Genomic DNA, 23,344 nt, shown 5'->3' on the forward strand with positions numbered 1-23,344 from the left:
TATAACCAATTTATGAGATTGAAAATGAAAAGCGTGGGGCGCATATAATAGCCACCTGAATTGATATGAAGGGTGATATATGTTCATATGTATGTGGATATATGAATAACGACCGCTTAAAATCGATCTCAAATTTGTACTTTCGCTGAAGAAATTTTAGGTCTATGTTATGTAGTTTGCCTATTGTCAATTAAATCGAATTTGTATTGCATGCGCCCCACGCTTTTCATTTTCAATCTCATAAATTGGTTATAACGACATTTGCTAAAATTTCAAAAGCAAAAGTTATCAAAACAAATTCTATGGGACTGAGAAATATTACTTTCTACTTTTTAGTCCATTTATAAAAGCGTTGTATATTAAAAAGTTTTTTTTATATTATTTATTTTCTACTTTTTAGTCCTGTCTGAATAAAATTTTGCAATAGATATTAAAATAATTCAACGATATTAATAGAAAGGTGCACACACATGCATTTACATATGTATGTACATACAAACGAGCACCAATTAATTTTATTTAAAGAAATGGCGTGTCGTCTATTTCCGCTGTAGCGAACGTAGTACATAGGGCGACATCTAGATGTCATCTACCTCGCCCTATTCACTACAGATGTCGCCCTATGCACTAGACTTTTTTATAGGAACCTTGCAAAGCAAAGGTTTTATGGTGTCGGACACACAACATTGAAAGTTTCTGGATCCACAACATTGAAAGTTTCTGGAGCCACAACATTGCAAGTTGATAAAAGCGTTGTAAAATGGCTCAAGTGGCGCCAGCAACGCATATCATTTCATAGGTTTTGATTGAAATTCTTATACTAAGGATTGAATCCAGGGCTGTCTGACTTTCAACGTAGATAGCCCCCCTTTCAGATGTAACCATACCCATGTGTAAAAGCTTAGTGCCTTTTTTATACTATAAATCTCTGACAAGAAGATATCGNACCCATGTGTAAAAGCTTAGTGCCTTTTTTATACTATAAATCTCTGACAATCTCTGCCGATATCGCACCGGTTCTATAGTCGAGGCCAACTGCGTAGCTGTTACTTTAGCCTTCTCGATCCTAATGAATGCCTTCTTGTCTGTCATTGAAATCGGTGCTCTATATTAACTTGGATTCGAGAACAAGTTAATGTATCTACCTCTGAAAGAGTTATCCTATTCAATTTTAGCCAACAAATTTCAGTAATGAAAAGCTCCGTTTGAAAAAAGCAGGCATTCATAGTAACCATCGAAGGCTTTAATACGCAAGGCTACGCAGATGATCTGGTAATCTGCATAACAGGGCTTGATGACAAAACTATCACCAACCGCATGAAACAAGCCCTACGCATCACACACAAATGGTGTGAGGATAAAAGCCTAACTATCAATCCTACGAAGACTATTATTGTTCCATTCACAATTTGAGCGGCACAGAAATAGAAATTTCCAGTGAAGCTAAATATCTGGGAGTAACTCTTGATAAAACACTTCACTGGAATGCATATTTAGACACTGTTATCAGCAAGGCGATGAAGGCCTTCTTTGCCCGTTCACGACTTTTTGGTAAAACATGGGCCCTTACCTCCAAAATGACCTACTAGTCATTTAACACTGTCGTTAAGCCAATAGTAACCTATGCTCCCTTAGCATGGTGGACTAAGGCTACACAAAGAGGTGCAAGCAATAAGCTATGTAAATTGCACAGAATAGTTTGCATTGGCATAACAGGAGCTATGAAGACCTGCCCGGCCGATGCACTCAGCGCCCTGGTTGGAATACCTCCCTTTCCTATTTTAATAGAAAGGGAGGCTACCACAGCGGCACTGAGAATCCTGAACACCTCCGACCTGAAAATCGGAGATATGACGGGTCACATGAAGGTCCTAATGAAATTCGCTAATGACCCCATACTACAAATGCGCGATGCAATGGTTCCAAAACTAGAAATCTCTAGGAAATTTGAGGTACACATTGCAGATCGAGCTCTCTGGAATACAGGGAACCCATACACCAAACCTAATGGAGAGGTTTGGTACACTGATGGATCTAAGCTTGAAAATGTTAAACTGGGGCTGGCATTTTTGGGCCGAACTTTAAAAAATCGATACCAATGGGTAGCTACCCCACCATCTTTCAGGCGGAGATTCATGCAATAGAAATTTGTGGCAGAGAATGTCTTAGAAGGGGAACGTCATCGAAATATATCTGCATTATGTCGGACAGTCAGGCAGCCCTACTGGCCCTGAAGTCCCACAAAATAAGTTCTCAGCTAGTATATGATTGCCGCAATGTCCTAAATGCTCTTGGTGACAAGAATACAGTTTTACTAGGAATGGGTACCAGGGCATGAGGGACATGATGGCAATGAGGATGCTGACTGCCTAGCGAAACAGGGAGCTGCCGCAGTATTTTATGGTCCGGAACCATTTTGTGGGCTCACCAAAGCACATATAAAGGGGACCATAAATAACTGGGTAGACAAAATGTTCAACAGGCATTGGATGGAATGTCCAGGGCAAAGACAAGCCAAACGATTTATCTGTCCTTCAAACGAAGTTTCAAAGAAACTAATCAATTTAGGCAGAGAGGACCTCTGTTCTTTTCGTTACCACCTCAGTAGAATCAATCTTTCAGAAACAAACGTCTGTCGCTTCTGTGAGCTGGACGAAGAAACGCCAGAACACATTCTCTGTGAATGTGATGCTCTCGCTAGGCGCAGACTAGCCCACTTTGGTGGCGCTACCCTTAATCCATTTGAAATTTGGAACAAAACGCCCTTGGAGGTACTAGGCTACATTAAGAGCCTTCCCATATAGGCCGGGGGCCACGAACAAAAGACCACTTTAGAGGTCGCGGTGCATATGGCACATAATAATAATAATAATAACCATCGAATACTTTAAGAGGTTTTATCTGGTTAGAAATAGCCTATAATATTTGCTTTTTACGTTTTAGGGATTCATACAGAGATATTTGTAATTAGCCTCAAAGTTCCCGAACAATTCTACATAGAAATTGGATAGTGGTATCCCATGAACATTTTTGCTGTAAACCAGAGTTATTTTACAATAAAAGCTAGTCAGTGGGGTGCCCTTACAACTGCCTTTAACTGCAAGTACACACCGCGCTACTAATAGGTCGTTTCAACAAACGCTGCCTTTGATTTTTCGTCGGTGGGTAACTGCTGCGCCCTTACGCTTGTTGCATGAAAATTCAGAAACTACACACGAGATTGTTCATCAACTGACCTACATACATACCTCAATCACTATATACTCGTGTATGTAGATATGTATGTACTCGCTTAACCTTAATACAATTTTCCTAAGCACAAAAGTTCATGAATTCTTAGTTAAAGTTCGCTATACATATAGACATATAATAGTTTCTAAAGAAATTCGTGTAATGCTCATCAAAAATTTAGGTTGCACATGACATAATTTCGCTTCACCAAAGAAGGTCCAAACATAAATTGCAACAGAGTTTTGTGTTGTACATACGAGAAAGTACATCCCGAGGAAAACGAAAAAAAAAAAATATTCTTGCAAACCTACCTTATGCAAGAATTTACAGTAAAAATCATTTGAATTTTTCATGCCTTGGCAGAAATTTGCTGATACCTTTACCCGTTTGCTCTTTCAATTCATTTAGTGTGCCAGAATTTCGTATTTGATTGCAACTTGATGATGCTGGTTTATCCCTGCTGCCTGTGACGTTGTAGGTGTCTATGCAGACTCCTTGTCTTTTCGCCATTTTTTCTTTAATTTATTTTGTGCTATGCTGAGAGAACGTGTGCCATGTTTCCCTTTAGTTATAATAACGTTCATAATTTATGAGCTTTGTAGTGGAGCAAACTATTTGTCACGTTTTCGGTTGTTTCTTTTTTTTGGATTTCTCGGGTATTGTTGCTTTTGCTATTGTAGCTATCACTTGGTGTATGCGAGCAAAACCAGCGTTGTAGCACTTGCAATGACAGTTCTATGTGAAAATGATACACCTACACCTGCAGCAAATATTTTATTTAGATTTTTTAAATTTGTAGTTATTTTTTTACTGATATTTTTTTTCTCTTCTGATATTCTTATCCCTAGTTTTATCCTCCTAACCTTTTTAGTAGCACACGAATAAAAGCTCTTTATAATTGTCACATTCTGATATGAGGATGAAAAAGAAAGCGCGGCGTGCTACATCTGGGAGAGCAATTGTGTAAGGGAGAGTTAAAGAAAATAGCTTAAAATTCGCTGATTTTTTACCATTTTTTCACGGGTTCACTGGTACAAGTTGCAGTTAAACAAAAAATGTGTGTGAATTCATTTTATTTATATTATTGCTATTTATTTTATATTATCCTATTTTAATTATATGCAGCAATATTCAAACTTGCTTCCATATCTTTAAATACTCTTTGCAAGTGCATATTTAAATTGAAATGCAAATTAAAATTGATTGATTGAAATGTGTACATAAATTCTTTGCAAATGCTTTATAAGTTTTCTGATTGACAGCCTTTGATACTCGTACATACATATATGTATATGTATTTGTGTAAAGCAAAATCTCAATTAGAATTTCATATTTTTGAACAATTTGCAAATTTGCACAAGCGTTAACGAGAGTTTGCATAATTTTTAGTTAGCATACCTAAGCCCAGGTAAATATTTGTGTATAAATTGTATTTCAACTTTGATGTTTAATACTAAAGTCAAACTTCATCAAGTGGCTAAAATCGTCTGCCAATATCAAAATGCGAAAATATTCCATTGAATTTTGATTGCCTTTATACATACATACATACGTCCTTATGAACATTTGTATTGAAAAGAAAACGCTTGAGAAATTCAAGTTTTGCAATTTAGAGATATTTCAGTTAGAGTTACTTTATGAAGCAAAGCATGGAAATGTTTTTAAAATTATTTTTTTTCTTAAAAATCTTTTTTAACTAGTTAACTTTTATACCAAACTAAAAGGTAAATACAAATGCAAATATGATTATGGTAATGAAATATATTATCTTAAAGATTGTACAGAAAATTAATTAAAACATAATAGTTTCCGAAACTTGCAAGTCATATTAGTGCCAACGAACTATTTGTAGAAATTTGTATTTCTGAATAGCAAACATTTTGCAGCAAAAAAACTTGTCAATAACCTCAAAGCCGAGATTGCCATAGCTGTTATACAAGAAGCGGCTGTCAACAATTTGAATGGCCATCCTACTGGCCGGCTCAACGCTTTAGTGACGACTACATTTTATCCCGGCTGAAAAATAATATGAGGCAAAACTATTTAAGCGACATTTTGTAAATATCACCTAACAAGTAAGACTACTTTCGTAAGACTACTTTCAACCTTTCAATGCCAGGCATAACTATCCTATACTATTTTTACTTCATATCACATTGGATTAGACTAGATAAGCTTAGATTGAATGATTAATTTTGAGGAATTGGCAGATCAAGTACCTGCCGCCACGAATGACATCTATAACAAACCTGTATGTGGTTACAGGTCTTTTATAGAATTTCTATTGCGTCCGATTTTTCGATGAGCTTAGGTAGAAAGTTCTTGATCATGGCAATGTTCACCGTCAACAGTTTCTCAGTGGCCAGTTAAAAAGTTTGTTACCGGTTTTACATCGTGTCTAGTAAAGTGAAGGAGACTACATTTTATCCTCCACTTTATCTGGCATCTTTCATATTTGTTCAGCAATTTTTTGTTTCCTCATTTATCCAATTAAGAATTGAATAAAAAAGTTACTTAACGCGAAAATAGTAAGGGAATCGTAACTACTTTAAAAATATATACTATTAAAATTTTACAGAAGCAGGTTTATGTTACCCAGAATACGGTTTAGCGCGTTATTAGACCATTTAAAACTGACCTACATGTTAAATAATCAAAAGAAAGCTTCCAATTATAAGAATGATCGCGAAAAGAAAATTGGGACAACACTAGTACCTCAGGAAAAAAGGGAACTAATGTTGACTGCTGATGGACTTCTGTGCATAGAACTAAGAAAAAGCCGGGCTGAAGACCTACAAGGGGCAAAAAGTTTCAGATAAAAAATACTGTAAAAAGAAGCCGCAAAAAATAAATAAAATTGCTGACACCAAAATTTATAATGGACGTCAAGACCGACGTTTTAGCGATCATTTCTCAGCTCCTTGGACAGGAAATGTGTACAACCGATTCCCTAGGTAATGTCGTTGAAAACTTCAAGGGTTCATAGGAATAACGTAAATTTGGTGCCAAATTACCAAATTATCTCCAACCAGGATTGAATGAGAGATGCTGAGCTTTCGTTAAAAGTGAAATGAAGGTAACACTGTCACCGAAACTCCAACGTACGGGGTTCCAGAAGAATTTAAACTTTTTATTCAAATTCTTTGTTTTTATTTTTTTTAAATTAATTTTATTTATTTTTTTTAATTAATAACCGAGATTGATGGCAGACCAACGAAAAAACTCGGACCTTAGTACATATGAGTCAGTAAGCAGCCACTTTCTCGTCGAGGTTCGGTATCCTAATGAGGAAATTTGGATGCGCGCACAGGTCAAATGAATCAACAAGTCTACATATAAGGGCCAATTCTTCTTCTCCTTTATTTGCACTGTAACTGTCTAAGCGATTTTGGCCAAGTCGAAAACAGCACTCCACCCAATTCAGGCACTAAAAAAGGTCCGTTGTTAAAATCACCGGAAGTAGTCAAATCGGTATTTTTTTTTTGTTATACTACTGACTGATTAAGCTCCGTTGGGTCTGAACTTAGTTAGCCTTAGAACGTATTTTCGTTTCAGGGAAACCTAGCACTCGGATGAATGTGAAAAAAAGAAAAATATAAAATAAATAAATTTCGGCCATTTTTAAATGGTTAATGGAGCACGATGGAGCAGAATTACTATTTCAGATCTTAATAAATTCGCATTGTAGTTCTTACTGGAATGTGGTTTTCATGAAATCAAGGTCGAATAAAATATGTAGTATGAGTAATTTTTCTGCTTTCTGTTCTTTTCTACTTACCCTTCTTAAGTCAAAATGAAACTACTCTAAAGGTAGTCGAAAAAAGTACACTTTTGCAACACAATAAAATCCAGCTTATTTTTCCAGTCTGTTTTCAATGTGGGTGCCGGTGTCCCCTGAGCCTTGCACAATAATCGAGTTGTTAGCCTCAAGTGTTCTCTGCATGCCTGAACGGAGGGGTGAATCATTTTGATTTTAAAACCCCTCTGTAGGCTCAAAATTAAACTCCAGAGTGTGGTCGTATGTGTATATAAAAAAATGTACGCACTGTGCGAAGTAAATCACTGTCACAGAATGTGGTTCATCAAAAAAAAAAAATCTAAGAATGCATAAGTCGTAAATGCATATTTTTGTGCATAAGTGCCCAACCAATTTGGGGACTAGAAAGAACTTGGAGAAAAAAGTCAAGCTTACCACTCATGGCATGGCTTGCCTATGCACGAGTGCACTTCCACTTGAGCTATGAGTACTTAACTTTTATTTTTTATTTTTAATTTTATGATTTAAAATATTTCTACATTCAATGCTTGCCATTTTTCTCAATTTAAAATATTTTTTTTTTTNAAAATGAAACTACTCTAAAGGTAGTCGAAAAAAGTACACTTTTGCAACACAATAAAATCCAGCTTATTTTTCCAGTCTGTTTTCAATGTGGGTGCCGGTGTCCCCTGAGCCTTGCACAATAATCGAGTTGTTAGCCTCAAGTGTTCTCTGCATGCCTGAACGGAGGGGTGAATCATTTTGATTTTAAAACCCCTCTGTAGGCTCAAAATTAAACTCCAGAGTGTGGTCGTATGTGTATATAAAAAAATGTACGCACTGTGCGAAGTAAATCACTCTCACAGAAAGCGGTTCATAAAAAAAAAATCTAAGAATGCATAAGTCGTAAATGCATATTTTTGTGCATNGTCACAGAATGTGGTTCATCAAAAAAAAAAAATCTAAGAATGCATAAGTCGTAAATGCATATTTTTGTGCATAAGTGCCCAACCAATTTGGGGAGAAATGTCAAGCTTACCACTCATGGCATGGCTTGCCTATGCACGAGTGCACTTCCACTTGAGCTATGAGTACTTAACTTTTTTATTTTTATTTTTAATTTTATGATTTAAAATATTTCTACATTCAATGCTTGCCATTTTTCTCAATTTAAAATATTTTTTTTTTTTAATTTTATTTTTACCACTTGCATTCCACCATGATTCGCATGCCACATCACTAGCTTTTCAAGTGGGCAGCAATACAATGCATTAATTTTGTATGTATGTATGTATATTTTTTTCATACTCGTACTCCTGCATCTTTTATTACTCTGTGAATTTTACGCAAATCTCCACGTGAAGATCACAATTTGCGCATAACTTCACATTGCAGTAGAGCTAAAAGCTTTGCACCACCGCCTGCACCACCCACCTATCCACCCACTTAGGTACGCGTAGCAGCTGCATTGGCATCTTTTGGACGTACAGCATAGCATGCGACATTCATTGCTTCACCGCAACCTCGAGCCAAGATTCAAGTGCACAGCATAGCCAGCGTCATGCTTGGCTAGATTTGCTCAACCACGGAAATGCAGACAAAAATCTCGGAAGCATACAATGGTTGTGCAAAACGGCAATCGAGCTGCAGACAACCTAGAAATNGCCACAACCTCGAGCCAAGATTTTCAAGTGCACAGCGTCATGCTTGGCTAGATTTGCTCAACCACGGAAATGCAGACAAAAATCTCGGAATCATACAATGGTTGTGCAAAACGGCAATCGAGCTGCAGACAACCTAGAAATATTTCGCATATGCTGCTGGTGCAGTTTAAAAGTATGCAAAAAAAAAACAATTACACGTACATACCTAAATATGTATGTATTCGTACATATAATGAAATGAACAAAAACAAAAAAAGTTAGAGAAAAGAAGAATTAAAATGAAATGCGTATACTACGGTGTGGATATGCCGCTTCTAACGCGTGAAATGCACCATACATTTCTGTTCAACTTTAAGTTTGCAACGCTTAGGCGTCATTCATTCATTCAACAGCAGTTCAGCTGAGTTCAGTCGCAGTCATAAACCAAAGATTGCTTGCCTCACATAACGCTAAGCTGTTGCAACGCGCACACACTCGTCGCCTAACAAATCCATGTGGTAATGTGCATATGCTTGAAGAATTCACGGTTACCTGCACGGCATTGCTGAGTGAATGAGACTTGAAAAGCAGCTGTTGCAGTACCACAAACTTCTGGCATATTTTCTTCTATGTACATGTGGAAGGGGGCTGTCATATGTTGCTTCCCTCACTATTCGTCCTTTAAGCTCAACTTCGGAGCGGAGTATATGAATATGCGCTTACTTCTTAATGGCAGCTTTAAACCCTACATATTTTGCTTCTTAGCTATTAGACTTGTTGCTTTTTCATTTTTATTCTCCAACATGAACGTCGCCATTAGAGCTGGGGTTAAGCTGTATCTTAGTCCATAATCCTCTTTAAGAACGTCCATCGTAATTTTTGAATTTTTTGTTTAGGTCTGCTGCAACTTTTCTAACTATATTGGCCGGAGTTCTCTCACCCTTTCCTCGGATCGTCGTGGTAAAAAAACATCATCGTCAGAGGAAAGTTTTTAGACACTTTGTACGATCCGATGCAAGGGTACGTAAACGTACGTGGCGAATTGGTCAGCTAGCTGCCTACTTGCTGTTAATCATGGAAAGACGGAGCTCGTACTACATACTTGGCGGAAGATACAAAGTGCCTTATACCCAGGTTCATTCGCCCCCTGCGTTTCACTTGTGCTCAGTGCCAGGCTCAAGGTCTTGGGCGTGGAAGCCAAATGTTGAAGAGCGAGTAAAAAGGCATCAGTGCGGGTAAAGTTACCGCAGTTTTAGGGATCTTTCTCTACTCACATATTTCCATGAGGCGAGTGGGAGAATGACAGCGAGGTGAAATCATCTCAGCACTTCCGTCTCAGTTGAACGGCTTCCGCTAGATTAAAGTTTAAACTCCTTGGCTTGAATTTCATCAATAGTCCGGCCTATCACCTTAACCCAATCTAGCAAAAATGTAGTACTAGAAAATCTGATACGTGAACTTAAAAGTGCAGATAATCTGTATTCTGGTGCTGAGTGTCAAGCCAAGCTATCCTCAACTGCCCAAATAAATGCTGTAAATGCCTGGGTAGACAAACTCCTCGGTTAGGTTTGGCTAGGTTGGAAGGATACTTCCCCACACATAAGACAATGAAGTTTATTTTCATACCATATGAAGTATTGGTAGCTCGTATTTCGATATTTGTTGACTCTATGATCGTTTCTGAAGCTCTGAGATTATTTGCACGGCGTTGAAAAGTCGAACCGCCAAGCAAGTCTAATCTTCTACTTAAAACCGTGTAATGGCATTAATGGTTTTGTCTATTTTCTTCTTCTTCTTCTTCTAGGTCTAGATACTAGCTTCATTTAGCATTTTAGCAGGTTAATAGGTACCGTTCCTCGCAAGAGGATAACCAAAGAGGCTGGTCTTTCTAAAGCGCCTACCACTCCTCAGTACTTATGTATAGAGTTAATTCACTCAAACAAACAACCTCGAAGACTGCGACCTGTTGTTCCCGGCTTCATTAAAGGTACAGAATCCTTACTCCCCATTTCTTCGCCTGCGCTGTGCTGTGTATGTAAGAGATCCTCTGTCCAGGTTGTTTCTGCCTCAGGCCTAGATTGCCAACATCTTGCCCTGAAACATAGTTAGCCATCGGCAGAGTCCATAAATGCTTTACTTATAATTTTAGCTAGATTGAAGCTTTAACTCAGCCTCTTAGCAGGGGTAATATCTAAACATTTGGCTTCGCTATATTCAGGGTTCATGCTAGGGCGCTCATTGACACACCTGTTGTGACATCATAGAAGAGTTGCACTCATAACGTCGGAAGCAATACTTTCAGAACTCTTTGCTTTATTAATACTTACTTTAGTGCTACAGATGTCTATATGACTTTCAAGTGGAATAGTGTACATACATACATACATACATACTTTCTAGTTATAAAAGTTGTAATAATTGAAAATAATTGTCTACCTAACTGGCTTCTATTTACATGCTTCAGTAAAAATGATTGTATGTATTTTTTGTTGGTTGATTGCTGTCATTTATATCTCTGTTGTGAAATTGTTAGCTAAAAGGATATGTTTTATGTATGTATATGCATTAGCTTGTTGCACATCATGTCGGAGCAACATACATATACTATCGACACATTTTGGCATAACGATTATACACAACACATTTTGCATAAATTAATGATTGCTCTTATGGCTGAGTGTTGCATATTAAGAGCATCTATCTTTCAATTCTAGTTTTTGTCGAATGCGGGGAAAATTGCTGCTGTACGTAGGGTGAAAATGTTTGGAATGCATTATTACTGGTTGTACTCTAAATTAAGCTAATGTTGCACAAACATATATTTATGTGTGAATCTGGCAGTTGTCATTGGATATGCAAATGGTTCACTGAAAGCTTACTTACATAGATGCGTATTAGGGTTGGTAGAGGCACGTTACGGCAATTGAGAATGAAGTTTAAAAAATTTCAATAACAATGTAAAGTGTGTGGGAAGATTGATAGTCTGACTAGCTGTCGTCAGGAATTTCGCTATTGCGACTTCTCATGCGGATAAGTATCTTAAAGTGAGCTTGAGCTCTTCCAAACTGCTTTTACTGATAACACCGTGCGACAGTAAATTTTACACACAAAAAAATTTATATATTCGCGAAACTACATCAGGATTTTTTTAAAAGGACTTTGAAATGTAAAAAATATGATTGTTTCAAAAAATTATTTTAAAAATTCGGTGCTATGTAGGTTAACAATAAGGGTGTCATATAAAAGAAAAAATTCTGTAGAATTTTAACAGAATAAATTTTTTGGTGCATTAGGACGAATGGGTATGGAAAATGTCCTCTAAAAATTTTGTGCTTAAATATCCTTGAAAATTTGCAGTACTGTTTTTTTCTTTTTAAATAATTGTTTAAGGACTAATATGCACAGGACCTCATCATCGGCTTTCGTCCAGCAAACTTTATTAGCTTAAAAATGATAAAATTTATTAAAAGCGCATTTTTAATACCTATTCATCCTTGTAAACCAAAACACTTTATTGTTTTTAAATTCTACAAAATTTTCTCTCTTATTTGATACCCATATTTTTATTTTACATTGCACTTATTTTTTAAATAATTCGAAAAGAGTTGAAGAGGGTCAATTTAATTCATACATTTATTTAAAACATTTTAATATACCCGCACATGCAGAAAGGTGTCACTCGAAAAGAATTTAAGAAGACCTTTGTTCTTTATTGATGTTTTGGAAAGGGGCTGCCACCTGTTGAGAAATTCAAAACAAGTTAAACGAAATGTTTTTATATGGGTTTTAAACCAGAAAGGAAAAAATATTTCCCGAATGGCCATATAAAACGTGTTGTGTAAATTTTAGTAGCCTAAATACTTGTGTCCCTATGCGAAATTTTCAGTTTTATGACAGATTTTTTTTTTTTTCATTTATATTAAAGCCTTTTCTTTTTAACCAAGAAACTCGATGGATAAATAAAAAAGTTGTGATTGGTCAAATGAAAATACTTATAATTTTTTTATTTTTTTTTGTATGAAATACGAGCAGGAAAGAACAATGTTACTCATACGCCATGTACGAATATGTCATTACTTTTTTTCCCTGTTATAGTTTGAATTTCTTTTCATTCACAATGAAAATAAATAGATCCGTAATCTATGTCCAAAAATAAGTTTACGCGTATCGGCGTTTTTTTTGAGCATTCCTGCAGTGCTATAAGAACCTTTAACTCGTTTTGTTTTGCACGATGACGATTTAAATTTGCTCTAAAATGTTCCTGGAATGCCCTCCAAATTTGGATAATTTCTTTTCCGTTAAGGACCAATAATGATTGGCATGACTCAATGAAACTGCTTAAATTTCTATTTTAAATTTTTATTACGTACATAAAATCTAAGAAAATTAATTAGCAAATGAAGAAAATACAAAATGGAAAATATTTATAATTTTTCTTCTGCTTTTTTTTTGCGTTTTATGTTGGAAGCTCAGAGTTAAGTTGCGAAAGATTAACGTTCACTTGCACCCTCCCTAACGCAAGCACTTAAATTTAAAATGTATTCTCTTTGTGTATAAGTGTATGCACCTTTCATACTGATTCTTATATATATTGTACGTATTACATAAGTGCACAATTTTTTGTTTGCAATTTTCCACAACCACTTGTAATAATTGCAATATTTCCGACACAAATTGGACCAACTGTAGAGTAGAACATTTTTAAATTGAAAAATATGAAAACAAAATATTACTAAAAAAAAACTAAAAATAATAAACTTTAATGCCCCCGTACCAGGCAGTACGTACTTATTAATTTCATTTTATGGTCAGTTTTCCATCGTAAGTAAAAGTTAATTTAATCAATTTGTTGCACTCGCCAGCGCTGATTTGGTCAGTGAGCTACATATGTATGTGAACAAGTCCGACAAATAAATAAGTCAGCCAATTTTCCAATCTTTTTCAAATTCAATTATCCTAATGTGCCTTCAGTGAAGTTGCTACTTTTTAACTCACTGCCTGGCAGTGCACCAGCAGTTCGCACTACCTCTCTCTTCCCGGTTGTTACCTTGCAACTTCAGCGCGCTTGTTCCTTGCAATGAGCTTTAACACAGTTCGTTTTATCACAACTGCTCCACTTAGGTATGCATATGTACATACCTACATACGTTTGTATGCAAGTGCATAGCCCAAAAAAATTAAGTTACTAAAAGTTTTCATTCATCATCACAGATATACATTTATTCGTTTTTGTTGTCAGCAGCTATTTGTAGTTTGTTGTAATTGTTTTTGTAGTTAAAGTTAGTACTGTTTGCGCAATAAGTTTGTCCTATGTCACTGCTACTACAGAAAGTTTTCTAAAATTTGTAACTCTTCCCCTCCTGCTGCCAATCTTCACTGCCACAAAGTGCGTGTGCTTCTTACTTTACACTTTCGTGCAACTTCTATTTCTTCACAGATTTTGGGCGCTAAGCGTAAGTTCGTTAGAGCAGCCAGTTACCCGTATTCTCTAAACTGCATACTTTGTAAATCTGTTTGCAACTTGTTTGTCGTCTACGAGAAACTTGCACTCTGCGCTGTACCCCGCACTCGCCACTTATCTTCAAAATTCTCGCTGTACTCAAAGCAGTTTTGCTTTGCTTTCGCACTTTTCGTGAATTTACTACTTCCTTAGTGATTTTGCCAGATTCTTCTTTACTCTTTGCCATTTGAAGTCTTCAATTTGTAGCTAAAAGTGCAGTGCTTTGATGGTATAATGTCTGCTATACCTACGGTGACCATCCGTTCTGTTTTTTGCAGGACCGTACTGTTTTTCAAAGGTCGGTCCTGCGTAGTTTTTCAAATCTGAAAAACCTTAAAATGTACTGATTTTTTCCAAGTGTCCTGCATTTGTCCCACATTTTATTCGTTATTTTAAAATTATTTAAAATTATGGATGGATTTAAAAAAAAAAGTGTTTTTTGGTACTTTTCGTAGCTTTTCTTCAATATCTCATGAAAAAATCTGCAAATTAACGTAAGCGACTTACAGCTCGAAAGGTATTGATGTGCCTCTTACCAAAATATATAACTTGTGGCGACTTCAATGAAAATTATTAGTGCTACAGGCGAAAATAGTGAGATTTTCAATCAAATACGCAGTTTCATTTGATTATGTTTTTTCATTATTTAAAAAATTCGATAAAGAAGATATATCATTACAGTAAACTTTGAGCCAAAGATAATGAAAATCGGATTAGAAATGTGGATGCTATGGCGCGCAATCTGCACAAATTATATATTTTTGTAAAGGGCATTTTGTAACTCGTCGTTTACGTCGATTCATGACNTTATACTATGTTTTACTATACTTTTATAAATATTCATGTAAAAAAAGATTATTATCAATGAAGAAAGCGTGATTAATATTTGAAGTTTAAAATGTATTAAGAATTTAGAATCATAAATACTCTTTTGATATTTTTATACTACGTAAATATATGCAGGCATATTTTTGAAAAATTGTCCTTCATTTTGAATCCATATTTATGGTCACCGTAGCTATACCTGTATGTATATTTATCGCATTACTGTTGCGCACAACTTCACATTTTCATCTTTTACTGCACCTTAAGACAGATATTTGCAATGAATTACGATTTGGCAACTTTGCTATGCCAAAGTAAATTTTACTCCCGAAAACTGCAAACGGCATTGAATACATATTTTTCTTTGCTACTTTTATCTAATTATTCATGTTGACATATTCATTTCATGTTTACTAAGTAATCTTTTTCTTTTTCTCTCTTTTCAGGTAAGTTGCATTCTCGATTATTGCAAGGCATTTAGAGTTAACTTAATCGGTATGGTAATTTCAAAGGAAAAGTTTTTAGTTTGCTTGCATTCACAGGTAATTTAAAACAATCAAGGAAAGCGCTGTCTTCGGCTGTGCCCAAGGCCTAATACATACCTTTCATGAATACATATAAGGGAATAGATTTTTAATCAACCAGTATTTTTGCATTTTTAGCGAAAAAACTATTTAACTTTAAAGTATTTTAGCTACTGGAAGGCAGACGTTTTATCACAAAAATTTATATATATATATATATTAAAATTTATATCTCAACAATCAGTTGTGCGGAAGACTTAATTAAGGGTGCACCGGTCTTGATGATTTTCCTGTTTCCTGTTCGCTAGAATTTCGAGCTTTTCGCTTGGCCCTTCTCTTTACGGAAAATATTAAGTCTCCCAAATCTATACCGTACTGCTCGGGCTCTGCTCGATCGCAGCTTAGGCTGCGTTCACACAGAGTGCCGAGTGAGCGTAGCAAAAAAGAGCGAAGTGGAGCTCATGATGTTCACGCTGAACGAAGCGGAGCGGAGCTTTTTGCATGGAATCGGTTGTAAAGAAATCACAAAACTGGCGTTCAATGAAAAGCGGAAAAAATATTTGTTCAATTGTTTTTTTTTTTTATTATTGTAGTTTTTTGTTCGCATCAGTGCCATGAAGCTGAAAAATCAAAAAGAAAATTGAAAATCAAAAAATTATTTGCTTTCAGCTCCCAAACGCTTTTGTAAAAGCTTGCTGTATGAACACTTCGCTCGTCTCGGCTCCGCTTCATGTGTGAACGCACCCTTAGCCCTGTAGACAGCACCTTTTTGACTAAAGCAGTATGCAGTTCCTCGTTGTACCTCGTTGTCCTTTCGGGCTCGCTGAAGTCCCGACTACTTTTACGGCGGCAGCAGTAAATGAGCGGGAAATTTGGTTCAAATGAGGTTGCGACAGCATGAAAACTCCTTAAAGTGTTTTAGGAAACGCGTTCGAGCCCTGGTCCGGGCGACATTTCAAATTAGAAAAAGTATTTTCGAACAGGGGTTGCCTCTAGGCAGGCAATGGCAATCCTCCGAATGTATTTCCGCCATGAAGAAGCTTCTCATAAAATCCATTTGCCATTGGGTGGCGGCGTAAAATTGTAGGTGCCTCCATTTGTTTTACAACCAGCCTCATTGTGTAAGTCGCAAATTAGGCTAAATTGTACGACTCGACAACATTGGCATTGTCTACTGTCGTGCTGAAATAAATAAACGATGAAAATTGTACAGTGCTGCCAAGTTTTTCCGTTTTGACGTGAAATTTTCGATACGATTCGACTCTCGAAAAACGACTTGCATTCGACACGACTCGCGCAATGAGGGTGAACATCAAGATGCCTACGACAAATTGGTGGAGAAGCTTGAGCAAATACTAAGCTAAAGTGTAAGCGCGAAAATATTATTATAAAATTTTTTTCTGAAAGTTTATGAAAATATGCCCATTTGCTACGTCAAATGCCAAAGCATTGCATATATTTTTCAACATATGCACACACCTACAGTCAGTACCATAAAATTGCATACCAGTGCTGTTGACAAACTCACTGATAAAAAAAAACTCCCACAATGACGTTTTAGATATGAATTTTGCATTTGCAACCTAACTGAAATATTATCAAAAACATTGATAACTAAAAAACCTGCAAAGGACACCATGCGAACATTGTCGCTACTTGATTGAAATTGCATGCCAACGTGTGCAATATTTTCACTGTTATTGCTCGTAATTTTAGTGAAGATATTTTTAGAATTTGGCAAATTGCAATCGACGATTGACTAACAGCCAGGCAATGCTTTTGTGCAGGTGTCCGCACACAAAACTCCAAAGGTATTTGTTAACAGCTTTCAATTTGACTACACACTATTCGTTTTGTATAATACAGGTATGTAGATGTGCATATATATCCAGATGCCTGCAATCAAATGCGATAGTAAATATGAGTGTCGCTGCATGCGATATGACATATTCCAAATTTTTTTGCAGACCTGTCTTTCCCCATCCCTTTTCCAATTATGTACATTAGTCCGCTATGCAACTCTGCAATGCTGTCTATTTCGGTTGCATTTATTTGCAAATCCTGCAACCAACGGCGGCAGTTATGTCACATATTGTAAAATAACTGGCGACCCAACGAAAAATGAATTTAGCAACGTGTATTTCGCATCCAAAAAATGCGCGCAGAGTGTGCAACTAATGACCAAGAACAATGCGACTCTGTCAATGCAATTTCTGTCGCCCGTTTTTATATGCCTACACACATACATATACGCCACAAAGAGCGTTTCGTTGCAAGCAATTTCCGTGTCTAATTTTAGTTGCAAAAACACGGCTGCATAAACCATACCTAAATGCCGCGAGCCTTTCTACTGTGTTTTGAGCATACGAATACTTTGAAGTGGGCGGTAGTATCAGCTACCGTTTTAATTTTGTCCACCGTTGCCTGCAATTTTTGTGTTGTGCGCGCCCCATCCACCACGCTGACCTCCAACCACATGATTGTTGCATGAATGTTTAACAAGCATTAGCGAGATTTTCAACACACTCTTTAGCATAGTGTGGACTCATATTTAAGCGGCAACCCCATGTGCCCATACACAGTTCCTTGCTGCGCCACATACGTAAACAGTTGCACGCCGCTTGCTGCTATTTCCTACCTGCCACAAAAATGGTGTTGCTTCTTGTTTGATTTTTTTTTCGTATTGTTGGTTTTGGTCTTTCGTTTGACTCGCACGCTTCTAGTTCTGCTAACACCGCATCGGAAGCAGCTCCGCTATAACCAGCAACCAGTTCATGGCAGTCATCCAGGCATGTACGTTGTGCAAATTTTATTAATGCACTCTGTGTTTTGCATGTGTGGCATTTTATACATAAGTGGATTAGAAGCACAATTTGTTTGTTCGCTTGCTCGTGAGCTTGCATTTTCTAGATTAGTTTTGCATAACAGAAATTGGAGAAATTAAATTGTTCATCCCACCGCACAAATGGTTAGGCTAGGTGTCGCTTTGGAAAGCAATGCAGGTGTTGAAGAATGCTACATAGGTGCGGCTGGCCATTTTTCGGATGACAGCCGCTGAAAGACCGAGCTGCCTTTCAAAGATCACTTTGTGGGCCCGATTAGGATCGACGTCCCATACTAACCATTGTCCACCGCTGCTTTTGAAAATAGTTCCATAGCCAACTCACTAAAAACCATTGGTGCCAAGATTGCAGTCTGCATGTAGATGAGGTTCGAATATCTATGGATCTTAGGTTCTCTCGCATTTTCGTCTATTGATCGCTGTTTTTCGGAGATATCCCTTGTCTCTTTTAGCGTATTCTGACTTTAAGCCATTTTCCTCTGCTTCTATCGAAAACCTAGTGAAAAAGATCAGCTTAGAAGTTAACCGAATGCCCGTGCAGAACCCCGTGCCTATTTCTATAACCTGTCCAACGTAAAAGCTCTTATCTGGCCTAATCCATGATCTTTCCAACAGGATCAAATCTCCTGCAAGGGGTTTAGTCCTGACTGTATGCACAACTAAAAAAAAAATGCTTCAAGTGGTTCATCCTCGCCCACAGAAAGTGCGAATGACGGAAGATTAAGCAGAGTTTTTAGCCGTTTACACCAATGGCTAAAAGATTGAAAAAGGAGTCGAATCGAGTCTGTACTCCCTCCAAGGACCTTCAAATAATTAAATCATATCGCCTGGCTGATAACTACAGTGTCTTTCAGGGGGAGATATTTGCCGTAGAGAAGGCAAAAGGGCAGGTAAGCCTTTGTCAGGAAACTTGACTATATTCGTTGACAGCCAGGCGGCATTGAAAAGATTAGGCTCTAGGGTTGTAAAGTCGAAAGCAGTTCGGAAATGTCGTGGCTGTCGCTGGCTTCACTGAGTCAAGTCAAAACCTTTCTTCGCTGGGTTTCTGGACATAGCGTAGACACGGCTGGGAAATGTAATTTAGCTAAGCGGATAACTCCCTACTGCCAGCGATTTCTTTTCTGCTAAGAGGTATTGAAGAATACCTTTGTATCAATCGGGACGACTGTGAGGTCTCAAGATCCTACTGCTAAACTAAACCAATCTGCAGTAAGGGCTCTTACCGGTGTCATCACAGGGCACCAATGCTCCATCGATGGCGTACACCAACAAGCTCCCTCTGCAGAAGTTGTCAGGATGAGCATGAAGAGGAATCGATTCACCACTTCTTATGTCGATGCCCAGTTCTCTAGAAAAGGCGTCTCAAGCATTTGGGATCACGCTTTTTCAATAGATTCGGGGAGATAGCGGAGGTTAAAATATCGAACATCCACGACATAATCCGGGATAGTAAGTGGTCTGACAGGCTTTACACTAGCAATATGGATTAACTTCGGTTAGAAGGATGATGTGCCTCGTCCTGGCTCTCACAGAGGGCACTCATGACGGGCAAATCTTTCTCCGAGTGGGAGTACGACACATTCATATTCACCTTCCTTATCTAACCCAACCGTTGAGACGTTTAGATCCTTTCTGCTTCATCATTGGCTTTGCCAAAGGACTTACTTGTATCGGCGTTGCTTGAGTCATCTTTCGGTCACTTACTTAGATGAAGCCTTTCGGTGACCAGAAAATAAGGCAAGGCGAAAGAGTAGCCGACTACTGTGGAGACCTATGCTGCAGCAAGTCTACCTTTACATAGTACTCCCAAAGACCTACCGGTATTCGAAATACAAACGGAAATTTCTTGATGTCACGCTCGATTAGATTCAGTGCTTGAAAAAACCGGTTAAACGAGTACCCAAAAAAGCTCTAGGCGCTTTATTTACCTAACCTCATTGCATTGCCTTCGTAGGCTGATCTTGCAAGTGCGGTTATTCGAATTCATAACCGTTGCTTCGTGGCACTCAACACAAATTTTTGCCGAAGACTGGACTTACAATCTTATTTGATTTTAATACATACATATTTTTGTTTAGATATGAAGCGCAGGCTTTTATTAGTTTTGAAAGGCAGCTTGCTAAAAAAGTAATAATAATTTAGCGTGAAGCTCTGCCGAAGCCTGTCAAGAATGCTTGCCATTATTATTAGTTTTACAACCCTTACCTGCTTGCCCAGCCGCTGTTGCATGTAACTGTGTAACTACTGAATTTTGACGCTACATTTTTAATGAATAGCCTAATGGCCCTCTAACAGCCACTACTGTACTATACCACTTCACTTATTAATTTTTTATTTTTTTTTTTAATTTTTGCTCTCCATTCTCTATGGAGTTTTAAAGCGAGTAAATTGCAACTAAATTAATATTTACAACGCAGAAGCACTAGAAGCGCTAAACAAAATGCATTAGCACTTAAAAAAAAAGTGAGTTGCTTGCTCAAAAATTTTGAGTTTCATAAAATAGCAGTTGCGTGATTATTGTACTAGAAAAAATTGGATTGAAATTGCCAAAATCTGAAAAGAAAGTAAAAACCAGCGAGTAAATCTATTCCAGCCTATGGAAACTTCGGTGATCTTTCTAATCTATTTATCATGCTGAGAGTACTTTATTTGATAAAGAAAACGGTATAGATTTGCTACTGAATTTCATTCTTTTATTTTCATCTACATTTCTGCCTAAAAAGTTATGAGAGTAAATAAAAAGTGGTCTTAACACGAACGGTGAATCCGTCTTAAGGGTTGAGTAGGAGAGTGGCAGGCTCTGGAGCAGCAGTTCAGTATACATATCTATTATTGGATGGGTTCTAGTGGGCTGATTGAGTTGGAGAAGGTGTGTCCCTACAGGAACTATCCGTTTTAATCCCAAATTGTAGCTTTCGGATTTCTGTGCATTTTTCAAGCACAGCTGGACGCTACAAAGTAGGCGGTAGATCGGATAAGTCCTAGTGTTATACCGATTAGAAAGGTAAATATCTATTCTGATAGCCAAGGACACTCAGGTCTTAAGGATCGCTTCTGGTCTGATAAAAACTTGCAACGGAATGAGTGGCCTCTCTCTCGGTTGCCTTGGCATACTTCCAAATGAGGCTGAAACGGCCTGGAATGCCCAGTGCCCTAAACTACATGGCCGATGAATTGGCCAGGCAAGTTATCCTCGAGATAGACAAGGTACGTGTGTCGAGTAGCGAACTGTTCTGGGTAGCGTTTTGTTAACAAAGCGAGCGCTTGGTGAAAACCCTCATTTCAAAGTTATAAAACCATCGGTCGGTAGCCAACCGCAGCCTGTCAAAGTATCTTAAGCTGGTTGAGCGCCTGTTCTTGGTCCCGGCTGAAGTCTTGACCGAGCACTACCCAATTGGGAAGAGTTTCATTACGATTTACCATCGATTTGGACCCATATTGCCGTAGTAGTTAGAGGGATGAATTTTAATCAAGTGCTCTTCTGCCGCCCTGTTTTTGCAGTGCTAAGATTTAAACTAGAAAGACGGTCAGAGGTTATTTTACTCATTTTCACGTTTGACGGCCAATATTTATTTTGCCAGTTATTTTTTTTTTTTAATTGATATTTCGTGACTTTTATTAAAAATGCATATATTTAATTTAAAAGCATTCCTATTTTATTGATGGGTTCCAAACTTATTTAAATAGTGCAAGTACCTAAAAAGACGCATCGGGATCATTGCGCCCTATTGGCAAACTCATACACATACATATATTAAGTTTAAGTAATTAAAAAAATAAGAAAATTAAAATGAATAAACAGTTTTCAATTTAAAATTATAAGTTTTTTTAATAAAATTTAATGTTAACGAGTTGGGTAAATTACCCCTGTCCGTGTTTCAAGGTATGACGATTTCTCGAATTTCATCAAAACTCCCGTTGAACTTTTAGGGTGAACATTAATTGCTTTTGGAACTTAATTTTGAGCAGGCAGCGTTTTTCTTAGCAACCTTATGGGAATTAATCGCAGTTAAAGTGGTAACACAATGGGCAACACAAGACGTGTGTTACAGTGATTCTCGCGGGGCTGCCACCTAGTCTCACCTAACCTAACTTTAGCAAAACAGTAAAGAAGGAATTTTCTTGTGATCCTCTTAAAAGGGATCAAAGTGAAAGTGTTAATGCCAAAGTGTTCAGTACAAAAATCTGTAGTTAACAACCAATTCTGCAAATTGTTTTTTAGTTTCTCTCACTGTATGTAATTTGGTTTTAATATTTTTTTATGATGCATTATAAATGCTCCCAACTGTAAAAGCTGTAAAAATAGTATGTGCACCTCCATACATACTCGGTAAGTAGGAAACAAAAATGAAAAGTGTTGCACTATAATGTGCTTAGAAAATCGTTTTAAATTTTATGCGCCACACAGAGGTGTAACGGTAAATGCAACATGTTTTAACTGCGACATTAACACTTTTACGTCGTTTGGTGGAGCATTTCGCACAAATACACAAACGTAAACATACATACTTATATAGGTATATACATAGGTATATTTCCCGCTTTTAAAGGATATCAGGATGTAGAGGCCAAAGGCAATGGGCTTGTGTACGGGGGCCGGGTCGTCATTGTGCACTGTTTGCACCCTTTGGTTAGTTTATGCATACATTCACGTTTCGCAGAGCATTCGTGCCAAGGCATGTGTGTATAGGAAATCCTTTTTGCGCTACCTGGTGGGTGTCACATATGCATTCAAATGCGCATATCTATACATACATACATAGTACATACCAACGTCCTGTGTAAGTGTGCATTTGTTTGGCGGCGACCATTTAATGACCACCCTGCAGGCAAGTTGACGCCATTTACAAACCCGGTCCAGATATTACATATGTATGTACATATGTACACTAGGGTGGTGCTTAAAAATCAAATGAACCATTTGTTTCAGTCTCACCCTCTCAATCGGCAATACCAGGGTCACAGATATCACATATAAATTTTGGTCCCGATTGGAGTCGGTTAAGACGTCTTCATAGGTTA

At 37.4% G+C, this 23,344-nt stretch overlaps 1 long non-coding RNA gene across 1 annotated transcript; it reads right to left on the bottom strand.

Moving 5' to 3' along the window:
* Positions 1-288: 288 nt before the first annotated feature.
* LOC108360747 (uncharacterized) lies at positions 289-23,326 on the bottom strand. Its single transcript, XR_001847175.1, has 3 exons — positions 23,203-23,326; positions 14,053-14,060; positions 289-300 (listed from the first exon to the last, which is right to left on the bottom strand). It is a non-coding gene; the product is annotated as an uncharacterized LOC108360747 (long non-coding RNA).
* Between the last annotated feature and the right edge of the window lie 18 nt (positions 23,327-23,344).

Source organism: Rhagoletis zephyria, unplaced genomic scaffold (genome assembly GCF_001687245.7).
Source record: "Rhagoletis zephyria isolate East Lansing unplaced genomic scaffold, Rhagoletis_zephyria_1.1 Rzeph_scaffold_00017, whole genome shotgun sequence".
In the NCBI taxonomy this organism is placed as follows: domain Eukaryota; kingdom Metazoa; phylum Arthropoda; class Insecta; order Diptera; family Tephritidae; genus Rhagoletis; species Rhagoletis zephyria.